At 38.3% G+C, this 16,748-nt stretch overlaps 1 protein-coding gene and 1 long non-coding RNA gene across 2 annotated transcripts in view; one reads left to right on the top strand and one right to left on the bottom strand.

Annotated features, from left to right (window-relative positions):
* The window catches only part of sorcs3a (sortilin related VPS10 domain containing receptor 3a), a 288,150-nt gene that overhangs the window by 150,107 nt on the left and 121,295 nt on the right, over positions 1 to 16,748 (top strand). The gene's annotated exons all lie outside the window — the stretch shown is intronic.
* Positions 2,354 to 16,748, bottom strand: part of LOC141004650 (uncharacterized) — an 81,746-nt gene continuing 67,351 nt past the window's right edge. The window contains exon 4 of the long non-coding RNA XR_012179833.1: positions 2,354 to 2,591. This is a non-coding gene — a long non-coding RNA (uncharacterized lncRNA). The remainder of the gene's footprint in view (positions 2,592 to 16,748) is intronic.

Genomic DNA, 16,748 nt, shown 5'->3' with positions numbered 1-16,748 from the left:
ACCATTTATGCAGGGTTTTTTTCTTTTAGGTCTGTAATCATCATCTTAACATTTGAAAGGTCAGCCTCTTTTATAATGTTCTATAGGTTACACTTTATAATAACCATCATTAATAAATTAAGAATATATTAAGAAAATTAAGAATAAGTAAATTCATAGTTAACTTTAGTTAGTAGTTATTTAACTGTTAACAAACAATGAACTGCTTTATAAACCATTTATTTAGCAATTGTTTATTTGCTAAGTTTGTAACTGATGTTTATAATACTTGTGTATGCAAATGGTTAATAAATACTGTGTAGTTCATCCATAAACATTATTTAGATGGCCATTATAAAGTTTTATTAAAAAGTGTTAAAAAGCTGGATCCTCCTGTTTGCTGCTATGTCTGGTGATTACTACTGCACGTTCATGTGGTGAATTAAGGCTTGAGATCAGCCAGGCCTGCGCAGACACAATCAGCGGTGATCGCCGCACAGTGCATGCCTGTTAGATTTGTTGTCCTTGATCCCATCTTGCTCTGACATCACGCACACGTGGGCTATGGTTATCTCACGGGTGGCTGCAGTTTTTGGAGCCAGACGTCAACAGTAAATTGTGAACATTTGAAAAAAAAAAAACATACTGTAACTGCATATGGTTTGCCATCTACGTTGTATAATGTATATAAGTCAATTCATCAATTAGTATTTCACTTTACATATATTAAAAAAACAATTGCAATATCTGGATATTTTAAAGAAACTGGTCAAAGTTTATTAAAAATACAAATTACATTCACAACTGTTCAAAAATGTCTTACAAAATCCTTCAAGTGTATAAAGGATATTAAAAATGTACATACTGTATATCCACATATAAAAATAAGTCTGACAGAAAAAACACTGAGTGAGTTGGAATTACTTGTAACCAAAAATAAAAGAAAGACATGAAGAGTACCTCAGGTCCAGATACTGGTCCAGCAGGGTCCAGGGTCCAAGGAACAGCCAGATATATTGAAAAGAGCAGAGAGGACAATATGTTAGGCTCAATTACCCCAAAAATATCCTTGAAAATAAGAAAAAAGAGAGATACGGTGATAGATGATCAGACACACACTATGGCTGCACTTTATAACATTTCATATAATATTGGCGTGTATGTGTATATGTGCTTCTTCTTACCATTTGATAAATTCTCCTGCCCCTGGTAGTCCATCCGTTTTCAGAGTGGAGACAAGGCGGATTCACTGCAACCTGTTTCTCTGTACAACTCACCCTGTGGTTGTTGATGTCCCTCCTTCTTGTGACATTTGTGTCTCTCTCTCTCAGAGTTCGTGCCTATGAAGGACCTGAAAAGTGTCATACACACAAAACATTTAATGCAGATTTTTTAGCAGCTTCATGATGCATACAATCGCGTTTGTGTATTGGCATTTATGGATCGCATTTAACATCTACATTTGTAAAAAGCATGTTCTGAGGTTGTCAGAGTTCAACTCTTACCTCTGAATGAACTCCACCTCCTCCTGGTACTCAGGGTTTGATTATGTAGCAGGGTGCAAAATGGCCTTCAATGCTCATCATCCAGCGTCCACTAGTCAAGGTGTCTCCTGAGACAAGAATGACTAAAACACATCAGTTCTTTACTTGCGCCATTTTTTTGTCTTTGAACTTTTGACATATGAATTATTATTTACTATTTATGAATGACTGAGCTGATCTTAAAGTGGGGTTAACAAGTGCTATTAGTTACAATGTACACAGAGTACACCTGAAAAATTTAGAAATCTTTATACTAAAATGTAACCCTATATAAGACCTTTACAAAAATGATAATGTTCATTAAACTTTAATGGACGAGCACAGTATGAGAAACACTGTTAATACAAATCCAAGGTTTTCCCTAGGTTTCTGGAAGGCCTCGGTTGAGTGGTGGCTGTGGGTTCATTTGGCCTGGTGGAATTCTGGGGGATGTTATTTGACTAAAAACTATGCATTCTCACACAATTTTGGACTATTATCATTAAAATATGCATTAGCTAGAAAAAGTGAATTCAATATGTTCACAGATTAACTAAGCACTATGTCCTAAAGGAATGCTTTACATATTTCATAAAAAGAAATATTAGGTTATTTTTTAAAATAAAGTATTAATATAATATATATTTAAGTATAATAAAGTAAAGTATTGATTAAACAAGGCTTAAAGGGAAGGGATCTGAACAGCCATAGCCACAATGAGGTCACTAACGGGCTGTAGAAAGGGTTATTGTTAGGATTTTATTTTCATCTTATCAACAAACAAAGTAAGCTAAAATGTCCATACATTGAATAATATTTCTGACATCAAAATACTGAGAGAAGTTTAGAAAGAATAAAAAGAACAGTCTCAGCCATTACTTAAGTTTTCAAGAATTTAGACAGACAGATAGATAGATAGCTTGTCACCAGAGAGTTACATATGCACAGATCTAAAATCCACAGGACTTGAAGCAGGAAGGTTCCAACTTCGTCTTATTCATCTTCAGTGGACAGGATTTTTTTGAAAAGATCATTTGTGGGTCTGTTTTTGAAGGCATCAATGAGGACTGTACTGCACTCCTGCATGGCCTAGTTGAGCATGACATAAGCAAAACCAGTATTAGATATATGTGGACAAAACGTACAAGGGATCATTATGAACTTTTGCTTATGTAGGAGATACACTAATAATAAACACTCGTTAATGGGGCACCACCTCCGTTATTTTGTCTATTTGAATAATCCGGAGGTAATTAATCAAATTCGACTGGACAAGTTTAACTTGTATCAATTTTAATCAATTTCAGATCAATTTATTCATCTCATATATGAAGTAGTGAATTCTACACATATCCATCGGTTCTCCACATTAAAAACAAACCTGCACAGACAACGACATGCGGTTAAACATGTTTATTGACTAAATAATTCAGGTTAAATAAATGAAATGGCAATTTAAATGAATAACACAGGTAACAGGAAATGTGAAATAACTAAGTAATGGGTTATTAGTGGAATATAGGCTGATGGTGAGATCACGAGTTAGGTTGAAGCATTTAAATATTACGGTAGTAATTTTTAATACTAACGAGACCCTAACCGAATTTCTCTTAAGCTAAAAGATCAGAACCAGAGCCATAAACCATCTCATGTATCATGTGTGAATCCAGCTGTTGTGAGTGATGGAGAGCCTACTTTCACCGCAGAGGTGTTGAGTCCGCGGCGGCGGATTTCCTCAGGTGTTTTGCAGCTCTAGCAGTCAGTCAGTCCCGGTCCGATGGCCGGGGTCAGCTCGTCCGGTATCAGTCGGTTGGGCACCTCGGTCCTTTGTCTTAGGAAGAGGGCAGCTGGTCCCGTACCGATCCGGTGCAGATCTTGGCTCAATGCCCAGCGGGATGATACCGCTAGCGAGCGCTGGGGGCTTGTCAAAGAGTCTGTCTTTCGTTGGAAACCGCTTGCACGGTCTCGGACACAGCAAGTTGTTGTGTCGTGATGATGATTGATAAAGATGTTCTTCTTCGTTTCTTCGAGTGGTTTTCAGGCTCTGACTTTGTAAACTAGATTTAACTTCTTGAATAAAATAACTGAGGAGGATACGTTGATCAGGCGGACCTTCCGTTGTTAGTTAATGCAAGGTAATCTAAATTAAGTTTACTTCTTCAAAAGCGAGTTACGATACTTAACGGTATAAAACAAATTAAAACAGAACTTCGTTCTGGTACAAACTTAATAAAAGAAGCTAATCAATACTGCGAAAAATATAAAGTGAGAAAAATCAACGCGTGAGCACTTCTGATGAGATCGCTGTCTTGGAGCGTGTTTCAAAGTAAAGTAAAGAGCTTCAAAATAAGTTACAAAAGAAAAACTTAAACAAAATTAAACTGAACAAAAACAAAACTGTAAACAAACTGAAACTAAACAAAAAAACTAAACTGAAAAACTGAACCGAGAGACGTGATCTCTCCGTTTTATTACTTGCAAATCGAGGCGTGTCTAGGCGGGGCTTACCGGCTTTTATCTCCAAGATTTAGTGGAGGTGTTAAGATTCACAGAAACTCACTGAACTAAACCGTGCTTCACCTTCTCAGTTTCTCACCATGGCTCAATAGATGTACTTTGTCTATCATGACAAGGATTATGACGTGATTAAACATTAATTATACATATTCAGCTTAATACTTGTTAAAACAAAGACATATCAGAGTCATTTACTGGTTATAACCATGAACATATTAAACAGAATATTTCTCGTCCAACTGCATCAGGACTCACCATCAGGAGGTGCTGTGGTTCCACCGAACACAGTACAGATTAAACATTAAAATTTGATCTCAGTCAATCTTAATCGTAGAGAAACGGGAGAAAGATCAGTTTTATGAGCTTCTCTTACTGTTTCTTAATATGTTAGAAATAAGATTGTGAGATACTGACTTAATGGTTAATTAGACATGGTCTGAAATCTGGAAGAATACAGAGGCCATTTGAATGGAATGTGAGCCAGATAGCGTACCAGGCATAAGTCGTAAATTAAAAAAGACAGAGTAACAGCATAGAAAAACACGTCAGAAGGTGTCCGATGTCCACTCTGTGAATGTTTGTGGATCAGAAGTCATAGAGACAGAGAGAGAAATAAGTAGAAAGTGATCAGGCGTGTTACTTAATCTGCAAATGTAAAGACATTGTATTAACACATCCTCTGATGACATTGGTTCGTCCCTCCTGGTGAACTGTCACAGGACTCACATGACCTGTGGGAAGAGTTTTATCTGTTCAAAAGGGGAGAGAGAGTTCAGAAATGGGAGAGTAAGTTCATCCAAAGGCTTTGAGTTGTAAATTAATTACAACTGTCCTCATTTGAAGTCTTTATGGTCGAGAAGAACACTATCCTCTCTGCCAGGAGATAAGATGGTCAGCCTGGAAGGCGCCTCCTTCCTGTAAATAATCTTCATCCAGATGAGAAGAATTAACAAGAACAACAGGCCTCAATTTAATGCAGAGGCGATGGACAGAGGTTCCTACATATCCCCCACTTCGATCTGAATGACCGTAGTAGCGGGAACTTTGGATCGATGAAGTCATGATGTCCATCGTCGAGGAGCACAGGTGGCACACTTTATGATCAGAGATGGTGTCTGACTTTGGCATGTGCTAAGGTCTAATCATATAGTAAAGGAAAAATAAGGGAAAACAGTACTGATAATACTAACTTGGTTAGTGGAAAGTTCTACTCTTAATCTTATAGAATTAAGGAGCCTGTTATAGAACTGTCAATAGTAACTGTTATCAACTAACTGTGAGAGTCGCTATCAATAACTGATCACTGCACTTGAGTACGAGTGTTTTGCTCTAACTCAAGTGTGTGTTTGTCGAAAAATTTAGATTTCTTGATTTCATATTGGTTTGTGTCCAAATGATGGAGCTAAATTTTCAGTGTATAGGATAACGTTCTCTGGTAATGGTGGATAAATTTACTTCACCAGAAACAGTGGGATAAGATGCAGAAGAATCTTATTTATGGCTGAGCTGTTCACTGAGGATCCAATGTCTCTCAGCGTGTCTGCCATAACGAACTGACAGGTTGTGTGTGAGCATAATCAACCGACATGACTGAAAGGAGAATGATTACTCACGTAAATATTTATTACACTGTTCATATAGATGTACATTCCTGCTTATTTTCTAAGACTGACTGGGAGCAGCTGTAACACAAGCAATATCCCTTCAGGGATCACTAAAGTATTTCTGATTCTAATTCTGATTATAGCAAGGAGAGTTTTATTCAGAGCTTCACTGTGGGTTTCGACCACCAAAATGATGCTCTACAATGATTGGCTTATGTTTGTAGCACCTGCTGTTGTTGGTTGATCTGCGCTCTGATGTCTGGGATTTCAGCTTGAAATTCACATTCATGGCGATTTTACTGTGAATAAACTTACAGCATGAACTGTAGAGAGTCCAAGATTTAAACCAACAAAATATTCTTACAAGCTTTATAGCTGATAGCTTTATCAAGGATTCACCAATTAATTGTTTAGGTCTGCAACTAAATTACTCAGTTCTGATTGAGTGACAGTGAACTTCTGCAACTGCTGTAACCTGTAAGTCGAGTCTGTCATTCTGATAAACACTTTCTTTGTGTGTAGACGACAGCTGGTGATCAACAGTCTGGGATGTTCCTTGCGAACAATCTCAGAGTTTGGTTTTAATTCTACTTTTCAATTTATTATACACTTTGGACTAAAGGGCAAACGTGTTAGATTAACCCCCACTTTGAATCAATTAGTTTTGGGTGAATCAAAGGACTGTATTTAGTTAAGCAGGTTAAGTTAGCAGGTTAATTTACAAAGCCTATTTCTCAATTCAACTTTGTAAATGACGCGAACAACAGTGACCTTTGTTGACAAAAAAAAAAATTCTTCTCGCGATTGGCACTTTTAGGTGCTTTAAAGGTTTTATCCTTATTTATGACCTATCAGAGAAGTTTGCATCCCTGTCAAGTCCCATGGGGTTTTTGTGTGGTTTCATCTGGTTGCGATGGATCCACTTAAGTGTCTGCTCTTTCTGGCCTTTGTTTACTTTGATCTTTTGGGGCAGAAGCTTGCGGGCAAGCCTTCTGGTGTTTTGGTTGGCCTTTCTAGTCAGGGGAGCAGAGGTGTAGTACCAAATCTTGTCCCCCACTTCGACTTTGTCATGGGACACTTTTTGGTCATAGTAGGCTCTGTGGCCCCTTCGTGGGAAGGGAGCCCTGTGAAGCAGGTTTGACAGTTGGGCCTGACAGCAAATTGAGCAGTCTTTGATGTAGTTTGCTACATCTTCCTGCATGTGTGGCCAATAGGCTACTTGTTGGAGTGCCTGGTATGTTGCTTTGGCTTTTCTATGTCCTGCGCATGGAGAGTTATGGGCCTGCATTAGCATCACCCCCCTGTGGCTCTGAGGCACCACGAATGCAGGTGAAGTGAGAGCGTCGGAGACATGTACAAGGAGGCCCTCGACAATGCGCAAGGCAGTGCGTGCGTCATGCAAGTATTTCAAGTCAGGACCGGAACGTCTCGGTGCTGAAGAGTTGTCAGGAGCATTGGCTACTACCTGAGCTTGAGCGGCAATGCCGATCATTCGGGTGGGAGGGTTGGGAAAAAATTCAGGGTCGAATTGCCTGTGAGTTTCATTAAAGGCACCAGGTTTGGGTTCGAAATGCATTATGTTTCGAGCTATTTTATCTAGGTCCCTGTCGGAGGGGTTTCGCGAATATTGCGCGCTTGGAGGAGGGAGAGGCTGAGAGGAGGGAGACTTTTTATCTCGGTCACGCAGGTCCCTGTCAGTCCGAGACTGGACAACAGGATCTATGGGTGACATAGATCGTGGCGGGGACATGTCTAATTGAGCGTTCCTGTGGAATCTGCTCTTTTTGTTTTCCTCATGAGAGTTTGCACCTGCAGGCGCTTTTGGGAATGAACTATACTCAAAGGAGTGCTTTAATTCCCTTTTAACCTCTTTGAGCTCTGCCTCTTGTTCCATCTGTTCAAGATGGGATTCGTTAACTTGGTCCCTGGCTTCTTTTAGTGCCTGTTGCATGTCATGTAGACATTTCCTTTCCCTTTCTCTGGCCCTGTCCCAAACTTTGAGCTTAATTTTTAGCTCCTTATTTTCCTTGGTTGCTTTTCCAAGGTCTTTGTTAGCATCTTCAAGATGTTTAGTTACTTCTCCAAGTTCATATTCTGTTTTATCTAGCTCTGGCCCTTGGGCGTGAAGGACTTGTTTGAGCTCTGAGTTTTCTTCCTGCATTTCAGCCTGTTCCTCATTTTGTGCTTTAACCTGAGACTCAAGTCGGTTAATGCAGTCTTCTGCTTTAGTTAAGGACTCTTTAGTTTTCTCATGTTGCTTTTTAGGGGTTATTTCAGCTAAAGCGTTCTCTAGCAGTTGGTCTCTGCGTTTTTGTTGTGCAGACATCACGATAACCATCATCCCTAACATTTTCTCTCTGGCTTTTCCTTTCATTTCTTCAGTCAGGGACTGGCATACTAACGCGGACATTATTTCATGTAGCTCATTAGGGTCGGTCTTCTGGATTTTGTCTGCATAATCTGGTAGCAACTCTGTGGTGAGATCCAATATTACTGAATCTAGATTGTCTAAGGGATTCACTAGGCTCACGGTGTCAGAATCACCGGGCCCTGCCATTGTTTTTAGAAGAAAAGAAATTCAATTCAAAATTCTATTTACTTTGTTTTATTTATTTATTTTTTTTTTTTTTGCTTTTTAAATTCTAATTGTTTTCAATTAGAGGTGGGGTTTGCTTGGTTAATTAACTCAATTTGTGAAGCTCAAAAACAGCAGACGTTTTGGATTTCAAAGGATTTGACAGCTAATGTGTTAACAACAATGACTAAAGTATTTGATCTAAATGTGGCTTTCGATTAAAAGTACTTGGATGTGTAGTTAACAGCTTAATTCTTTGACTTGCATGCGCGTAGCATATATCAAGATCAAATTCCAAGTAATACAACAAAAATTTCAATTGAATTTGGAATAAAGTTGTCAAATCTGGTTAAAGTTGTCAAATTCGTAATTTACAACTTAATTATTCGATTTACCTGAATAATGAGACACATTAATTCACTATAGTAGTTATTGCAGTATCACAGGTTTCCAATAATACAATTTAGCAAGTACCTGTGTGGGATTTCAGTCTATTAAAGCTGAAAGACAAAATTCAATTAATCAAGTTAGCCAGCAGAATATGCTATTCAAATGTATTTGTTGTTAACAGAATCAGCCACCAGGGGTGTTGTTACAAATTTAATATTCACAGAGTTGGTCATTAGAAGAAGTTATCACAAAATAAAAATCTTTTACCGAATCGTCCTACAGAGGGCGCTATCGCAACTTCGGAGGTTTTACAGAGTCGGCCACCAGGGGCGCTATCGCAGAATTTTAATTTTAACAAGGCTACACGAAGAAGAGTCTAGAGGAGGGACTTTTTAGCTCCGCCCACTGATATACCCCCCTTGTTTTTCAAGGCTTGGGTCAGTGACGGTTTGGGCTCTGGAGGGTTAACTTCTCTAAGACAAAGTTACAGCAGTTGAGTTCACTGGTCACACGCAGTGAATCCTGCCACTTTAATTTTAGCACCAACAAGTTTTTCAGCACTTCAGAAAACATTCAACCAGCAACTAGCATTGCATTCATTTACTTGTGTTTTCACAATTTCAACTGATAGAGGTTTTCTGTCCTCCTTTACACAGTCAAATATACTGTCTTCTGAACGAGATTGTTGCCATAGCAACCAATCTTGATACTACACGGGGTAGATCAAATAAACCTCTCACTGTTTGCACAGCTGTTTTCTGTTTAGGTAGCTAATCTAAATCAGAACACACGAGGGTCTGAGCAAGTTACAAATATCTCCGGAACATCGCGGTAGATATAGACTTTATCTCAGCTGAATCTCTAAGCTTTGGCACAGCGCAACAGCTTATGATTCATCAAACCGGTTACTTTAAGAAGTGTGCAGCGACACTTATGCATGCAAATAAATCACAGACCTGGTACAACGCAGGATCTGTTCACGAAACATTAACGCACGGCGGCGCTGAACAATTTTAACTCACAGATCTGGTGATTACAGCGCAGAATCTGTACATGAAGCATTAACGCACGGCGGCGTTGAACAACTCTTTAAATCATAGGTCTGGTACAACGCAGCATCTACACATTAATTTCCAACATGCGGGGATGTTGAAGGCTCTTTATCACACACGGATCTGGTTACAACGCAGCATCCATACACATTAATTTCATATTAAGCAGCGAAATCAAATCTCAGCGAAGTTTTATGCTCACACACAATTCAAGGTATATGCAGTAGAGAATATAAGGTTAAGTATTGCACTAATCACTCGGTGGACAGCCAAACAACATTAAACAGCTTTGGGTTTTTGATTATTAAAACCGATGTTTGTCTGTACACCTCAATTTAATGCAGAGAACTGTGGTTTTAGGTGGCCTCGCACGGACGGCACCATAATAATATGTAGGAGATACACTAATAATAAACACTCGTTAATGGGGCACCACCTCCGTTATTTTGTCTATTTGAATAATCCGGAGGTAATTAATCAAATTCGACTGGACAAGTTTAACTTGTATCAATTTTAATCAATTTCAGATCAATTTATTCATCTCATATATGAAGTAGTGAATTCTACACATATCCATCGGTTCTCCACATTAAAAACAAACCTGCACAGACAACGACATGCGGTTAAACATGTTTATTGACTAAATAATTCAGGTTAAATAAATGAAATGGCAATTTAAATGAATAACACAGGTAACAGGAAATGTGAAATAACTAAGTAATGGGTTATTAGTGGAATATAGGCTGATGGTGAGATCACGAGTTAGGTTGAAGCATTTAAATATTACGGTAGTAATTTTTAATACTAACGAGACCCTAACCGAATTTCTCTTAAGCTAAAAGATCAGAACCAGAGCCATAAACCATCTCATGTATCATGTGTGAATCCAGCTGTTGTGAGTGATGGAGAGCCTACTTTCACCGCAGAGGTGTTGAGTCCGCGGCGGCGGATTTCCTCAGGTGTTTTGCAGCTCTAGCAGTCAGTCAGTCCCGGTCCGATGGCCGGGGTCAGCTCGTCCGGTATCAGTCGGTTGGGCACCTCGGTCCTTTGTCTTAGGAAGAGGGCAGCTGGTCCCGTACCGATCCGGTGCAGATCTTGGCTCAATGCCCAGCGGGATGATACCGCTAGCGAGCGCTGGGGGCTTGTCACAGAGTCTGTCTTTCGTTGGAAACCGCTTGCACGGTCTCGGACACAGCAAGTTGTTGTGTCGTGATGATGATTGATAAAGATGTTCTTCTTCGTTTCTTCGAGTGGTTTTCAGGCTCTGACTTTGTAAACTAGATTTAACTTCTTGAATAAAATAACTGAGGAGGATACGTTGATCAGGCGGACCTTCCGTTGTTAGTTAATGCAAGGTAATCTAAATTAAGTTTACTTCTTCAAAAGCGAGTTACGATACTTAACGGTATAAAACAAATTAAAACAGAACTTCGTTCTGGTACAAACTTAATAAAAGAAGCTAATCAATACTGCGAAAAATATAAAGTGAGAAAAATCAACGCGTGAGCACTTCTGATGAGATCGCTGTCTTGGAGCGTGTTTCAAAGTAAAGTAAAGAGCTTCAAAATAAGTTACAAAAGAAAAACTTAAACAAAATTAAACTGAACAAAAACAAAACTGTAAACAAACTGAAACTAAACAAAAAAACTAAACTGAAAAACTGAACCGAGAGACGTGATCTCTCCGTTTTATTACTTGCAAATCGAGGCGTGTCTAGGCGGGGCTTACCGGCTTTTATCTCCAAGATTTAGTGGAGGTGTTAAGATTCACAGAAACTCACTGAACTAAACCGTGCTTCACCTTCTCAGTTTCTCACCATGGCTCAATAGATGTACTTTGTCTATCATGACAAGGATTATGACGTGATTAAACATTAATTATACATATTCAGCTTAATACTTGTTAAAACAAAGACATATCAGAGTCATTTACTGGTTATAACCATGAACATATTAAACAGAATATTTCTCGTCCAACTGCATCAGGACTCACCATCAGGAGGTGCTGTGGTTCCACCGAACACAGTACAGATTAAACATTAAAATTTGATCTCAGTCAATCTTAATCGTAGAGAAACGGGAGAAAGATCAGTTTTATGAGCTTCTCTTACTGTTTCTTAATATGTTAGAAATAAGATTGTGAGATACTGACTTAATGGTTAATTAGACATGGTCTGAAATCTGGAAGAATACAGAGGCCATTTGAATGGAATGTGAGCCAGATAGCGTACCAGGCATAAGTCGTAAATTAAAAAAGACAGAGTAACAGCATAGAAAAACACGTCAGAAGGTGTCCGATGTCCACTCTGTGAATGTTTGTGGATCAGAAGTCATAGAGACAGAGAGAGAAATAAGTAGAAAGTGATCAGGCGTGTTACTTAATCTGCAAATGTAAAGACATTGTATTAACACATCCTCTGATGACATTGGTTCGTCCCTCCTGGTGAACTGTCACAGGACTCACATGACCTGTGGGAAGAGTTTTATCTGTTCAAAAGGGGAGAGAGAGTTCAGAAATGGGAGAGTAAGTTCATCCAAAGGCTTTGAGTTGTAAATTAATTACAACTGTCCTCATTTGAAGTCTTTATGGTCGAGAAGAACACTATCCTCTCTGCCAGGAGATAAGATGGTCAGCCTGGAAGGCGCCTCCTTCCTGTAAATAATCTTCATCCAGATGAGAAGAATTAACAAGAACAACAGGCCTCAATTTAATGCAGAGGCGATGGACAGAGGTTCCTACACTTATAAATGCCATATTTAATTTGCATACTCATAAAGAAATTAATGCTACCTGGACCCAGACATTGCTTTGATTTTCACAGTCATCACAGACACATGCAAAACAGCACACACATTACTTCTTTTTGCACTCTTTCACTAAGGCTGCAGGATATGGTTAAAAAAATAAGAACAAGATTTGTGGGCCTGTTCCACATTTTACCTTTATCAAAATAAATAAATACATAAATAAATAATTGCAGCCTCTGCAATATGGAGATTGTACTCGACCAAATTTTGATTTTGACAACATTTAGATTTTTTTGCGTGTGGCCCTACTTTTCACAGTCAAATGCTCAGCATATGCAAACCTCTTATCTTTCAGCCGTCAGCTGCACAATTTTAAACAAACAGTGCAATGAACTTACCTTAAGACAAAGAACAACAACAAAGCATTGCGTATAACTATGATTCATTCTTTAAGTCATCACACTGTGCACCCATTGCAAAAAATACACAATTTCACCTTCGGGATGCAATTTGCCAAGAATGGGAACAGCACAAACATGAATCCCTGTAAACATGCACAATTGTACTGTACAAGACAGACTTTGCATAAAAGAGAGATGTTTAACTGCTGACAGGTGACTTGGTAACATTAGCAAATTTACTAAACTAATTACGAATCCAGATCTCACTTGTTCCATTAACTGCTCAGAAGTGCATCATAATGTTAGCTATAAGAGCCACGGATGTAGACAGCCTCTTACTGAACCTTACAAATAATGTTACCTTGATTATTGACTAATTTACCTCGTAGTTAACTTCTGAATTGCTGAAATGCAGGCACTGATAAAACAGTACTGATTCAGGCTTAGAACATATCATGTTTTAACACTTTAGTTCATGTTATGCAAAGTAATAATTTACACACATAATTGGCACCTACGATGATAGTGCTGATTAAAATGAGACCAAAAAGTCATTTGTCAGATGCACTATGACCATGTGTCACCAGTAGGACGCGCCAAAGCACCCTACTGGTGCATCACACCAGTCTATTTAAATAAATTAAAGTAAGAATACTCTTGCTTGGAACAGTAATATTTGTCTGATATGGTTCTTCCACAAAAAAAGTGTAATTACCACATTAAAATGACTCATTAAATACAGAAGTTTACAAACTTATTATTATAAGTAATAATAATAATACAAATGTTATGATTATTATTTACAAATTCCCAGAGCCCTCTTGTCAAACCATCAGATCAAAACCTAAAGACTCTTCATTTACTATCATAAATGACAAGAAGAACAGCAGCAAAGAATTACAGTCAAGAAGCTGGTAACAGCAAATGTTTGACATTTTAGCTTGAAAAATGACTTAAAACAAAGTCAGCCCTCCTGATTTCTTCAATGATGTGCTCTCTCAAAACTGAGAGTTCATTCTATACTGTCTCAGATGTTCCTTTAAACACAGCAGCGCTGTGCACATGTTCTTGTACTGCTACATCTAGTGATGATACAAAATCCAGCAGTCCTCTGAAATCACCCAGATTTTTTGAGCGTATACTTTCATCATTGCCACGCAGCCACAGAACGTTACACAGTCTATTATTTTAGACAAGATGTGCCTGTTTTTGTCAACCTCCTCATTGTATTCGGATCCCTATCCTGTAGCCTTCATCAAGCTGAGCAGCGATATCTACTCAACCAAACATGCCAAGATGTATAGCATTTTCCATGCAGCTCTAAGCTTCTTCATGCCTTTTCACTTTTTCTGCAAAGTGCTTCAAATGGGTCAAACCTGACTGGATCCATGCTGATTCGGTTCCTGCTGTTTAAAAAAGGAGGCAGGGAAAGCAAAATAAAGCATTAACCTCACTGCATGCAGTAAGCCACAACTTCTTAGCAAACCAGCCTCATGAAAAAGACGGCGTGTACCATCTTCCTCTGTCTTGTTGGTTAATCATGATGACCTACTGGTCAGGTCCGAGCTCTTTCACTGTCCTCCTTTCCTGTTCTCCTCTCAATCGCCATTGTTTTCAGCGACTTAACTGAATTTTCTTTCTCCATTTGGATCTATTTAACGCAACTCACTCTATCAGACAAGGCTCCTCCAACTCTCTTCAAACTTCTACATCATCTGCTCGTACATCAGTTCCTTTTCGAAAGTTGGCACCCAGCAAGCTTGAAGTGTACATGTACAACTTATAACGAGAGCTATGGCCAAAGATTTTTGCACCCAGGGCCAGAACTACATCACCTCTCAGAAACTTTACACAACATAGAACATTTTTAATCTGCATTTTTATTGCAGATTATTCATGTTACTCACTCACTGTATAATATTTAGATTGCTCATCTAAAAAAATAAAGTCTTGTTCGATGAAGGTCATTATGATTTGTCTTAGCGCCCCCTATTGACGAGCCGCAACTGGTAAATTGCTTGTCACAAGGATTTTTGACTTTTTTTACTGTGATTCTTACAGTACATTGCTTTGATTGAGACTGTGACTGTGGCTGACACTGTAATTTTTTACAGTACATTGCTTGTTACTGTGATTTTATACAATACAGTACAGTTCTGTCTGACTCCCGTGTGTGACAAGGAGGTGCTCTAAGCTGTGGAGTTGCTTGGGTTCGTCAGCCTTACTTTTCCAAGGCCGAGCCAAGGTACTGACCCTGAATATGTTGCGCGGAAGTGGGAGTTAATAGGATCCTGGGACTGTTGAGCTAAACTATGTCAGGGCGAGGAACAGATCATAGCTGATGCTGATTACTCCTCATGACTCACTCCTCCTGCGTATTTCATGTGGAGAACATTTAATTCCACATCAAGGGCATAGCAGAGATGTCGTCCCTTAGGTACTTTCTGTTGCTGGTGTGACATATTTTTCTTTTATAATTTCAGTTACGGTTTTATAAGATTAGATACATTTCGAGGAGGAAAAGGGGAATTCACTTTTGCACCACACTACTTACAGGATGTAAATAGCACCTACCATCAATTACAGTTCAATATAAGATATTCAGGCAATTTGATATTTTTTAAAACCAATCCAAGTAAAAAACTAAATCATATTCTTGAATGCATGCTACTAGGTGAGTGAGTCATTGCAGCCAAAACTACTTCCCTTCAAATACACAGTGAATTAAGAAAATAAAGAGTGAATTTACATGCCTCATGTAAAATAACAATAACAGGAATTGTTAAGTGAATAACCATAAAATTACTAAAAAAAGTGATAACAGGAAATGTGTTTTTCGACATAAATACATTTTTGCAAAGTCATTTTCAACTAAATATGTTACATTTAAATTTAATACAGTGTATTTATTAAATTAGATCAAATTAGTGACAGTAGACGTTCTGGCAATGTATTTCAAAAAGTTTGAGACTTTATTTTACTGACATCACTTGACTGTGATGCATAAGACAGCGCTGAGAGTCAAGTAGTGTCATGCACCACATGCATGAGCAGTATAAGTTTGCTGTTATATGTTCTTGCTTTTTGTTAGTGACTATTTTATGTTCCATATTGCAAATGTTATATATGATATACATCAGTTATTTTGCATTAAAAAATGTAAACAAAATGTTTATGGGTGGTATATAATTCTAATATATTAAATAGTGATTAAATGTACATGATTTGTATGTTATATAATAAAACCTAACAAATAACAGCACTCTTCAGCAATTTTAACTTTGATTATTTGTAACAGTGTTCAACCATATTTAAAGGTAATTTCATTGTTTTTATAAGTGTTAATATCCTTAATTAAAGCAGCTGTAAGTGATATTGACCTCTGGCTTTACCTGTGGGTCGATCCTGTGGGTGGATTCCTTCTACTCTAAATATTGTGATTTGCCCTCCCATAGATGGATGAAAGTTTACCTGTATGTTGGCTACAGTCCTTTGTTGCCTCCTTGCATCTGAGAGGCCTTATTTAGCATCCGCCTGTGTTCTATTTAGAACAGGCAGATATATGATACAGATAAAAAGAGCAGTCTGGCTGCCTAATCAGTCACTGTATGATATAATCATCTGCTGCTCTTTGAGATATCCTTTTCAACCGGAATAAAGGAATCATTACATGTCCACTTGTAAGATTCTAGGAGCACATGTACATTTTTTCTTACACTGTCCAAGGATAAAGTTGCAGCTGTGACCTTTTACAATGTCACATTATAGATTTGAATGATAGTAATGACATTTAGCGCAAAGCCTCTGAAAATGACACCCCCCATGAATCTTCTCGCCATTTTGATGTCTTTTTCCAAGCTGTGCGCTCTCTCTTAGAGCGGTTTGATTGAACGGCTGGTAGATTAGGTTAATTTAAAAATAAAGACATGCACATTTAAAATGCCATTGAGGAAGCAAGAC

The sequence above is a fragment of the Pagrus major genome, chromosome 1 (genome assembly GCF_040436345.1).
Source record: "Pagrus major chromosome 1, Pma_NU_1.0".
Classification (NCBI taxonomy): domain Eukaryota; kingdom Metazoa; phylum Chordata; class Actinopteri; order Spariformes; family Sparidae; genus Pagrus; species Pagrus major.
The sequence above is the reverse complement of the archived record's forward strand: the minus strand, read 5'-3'. Positions and strand labels throughout refer to the sequence as shown.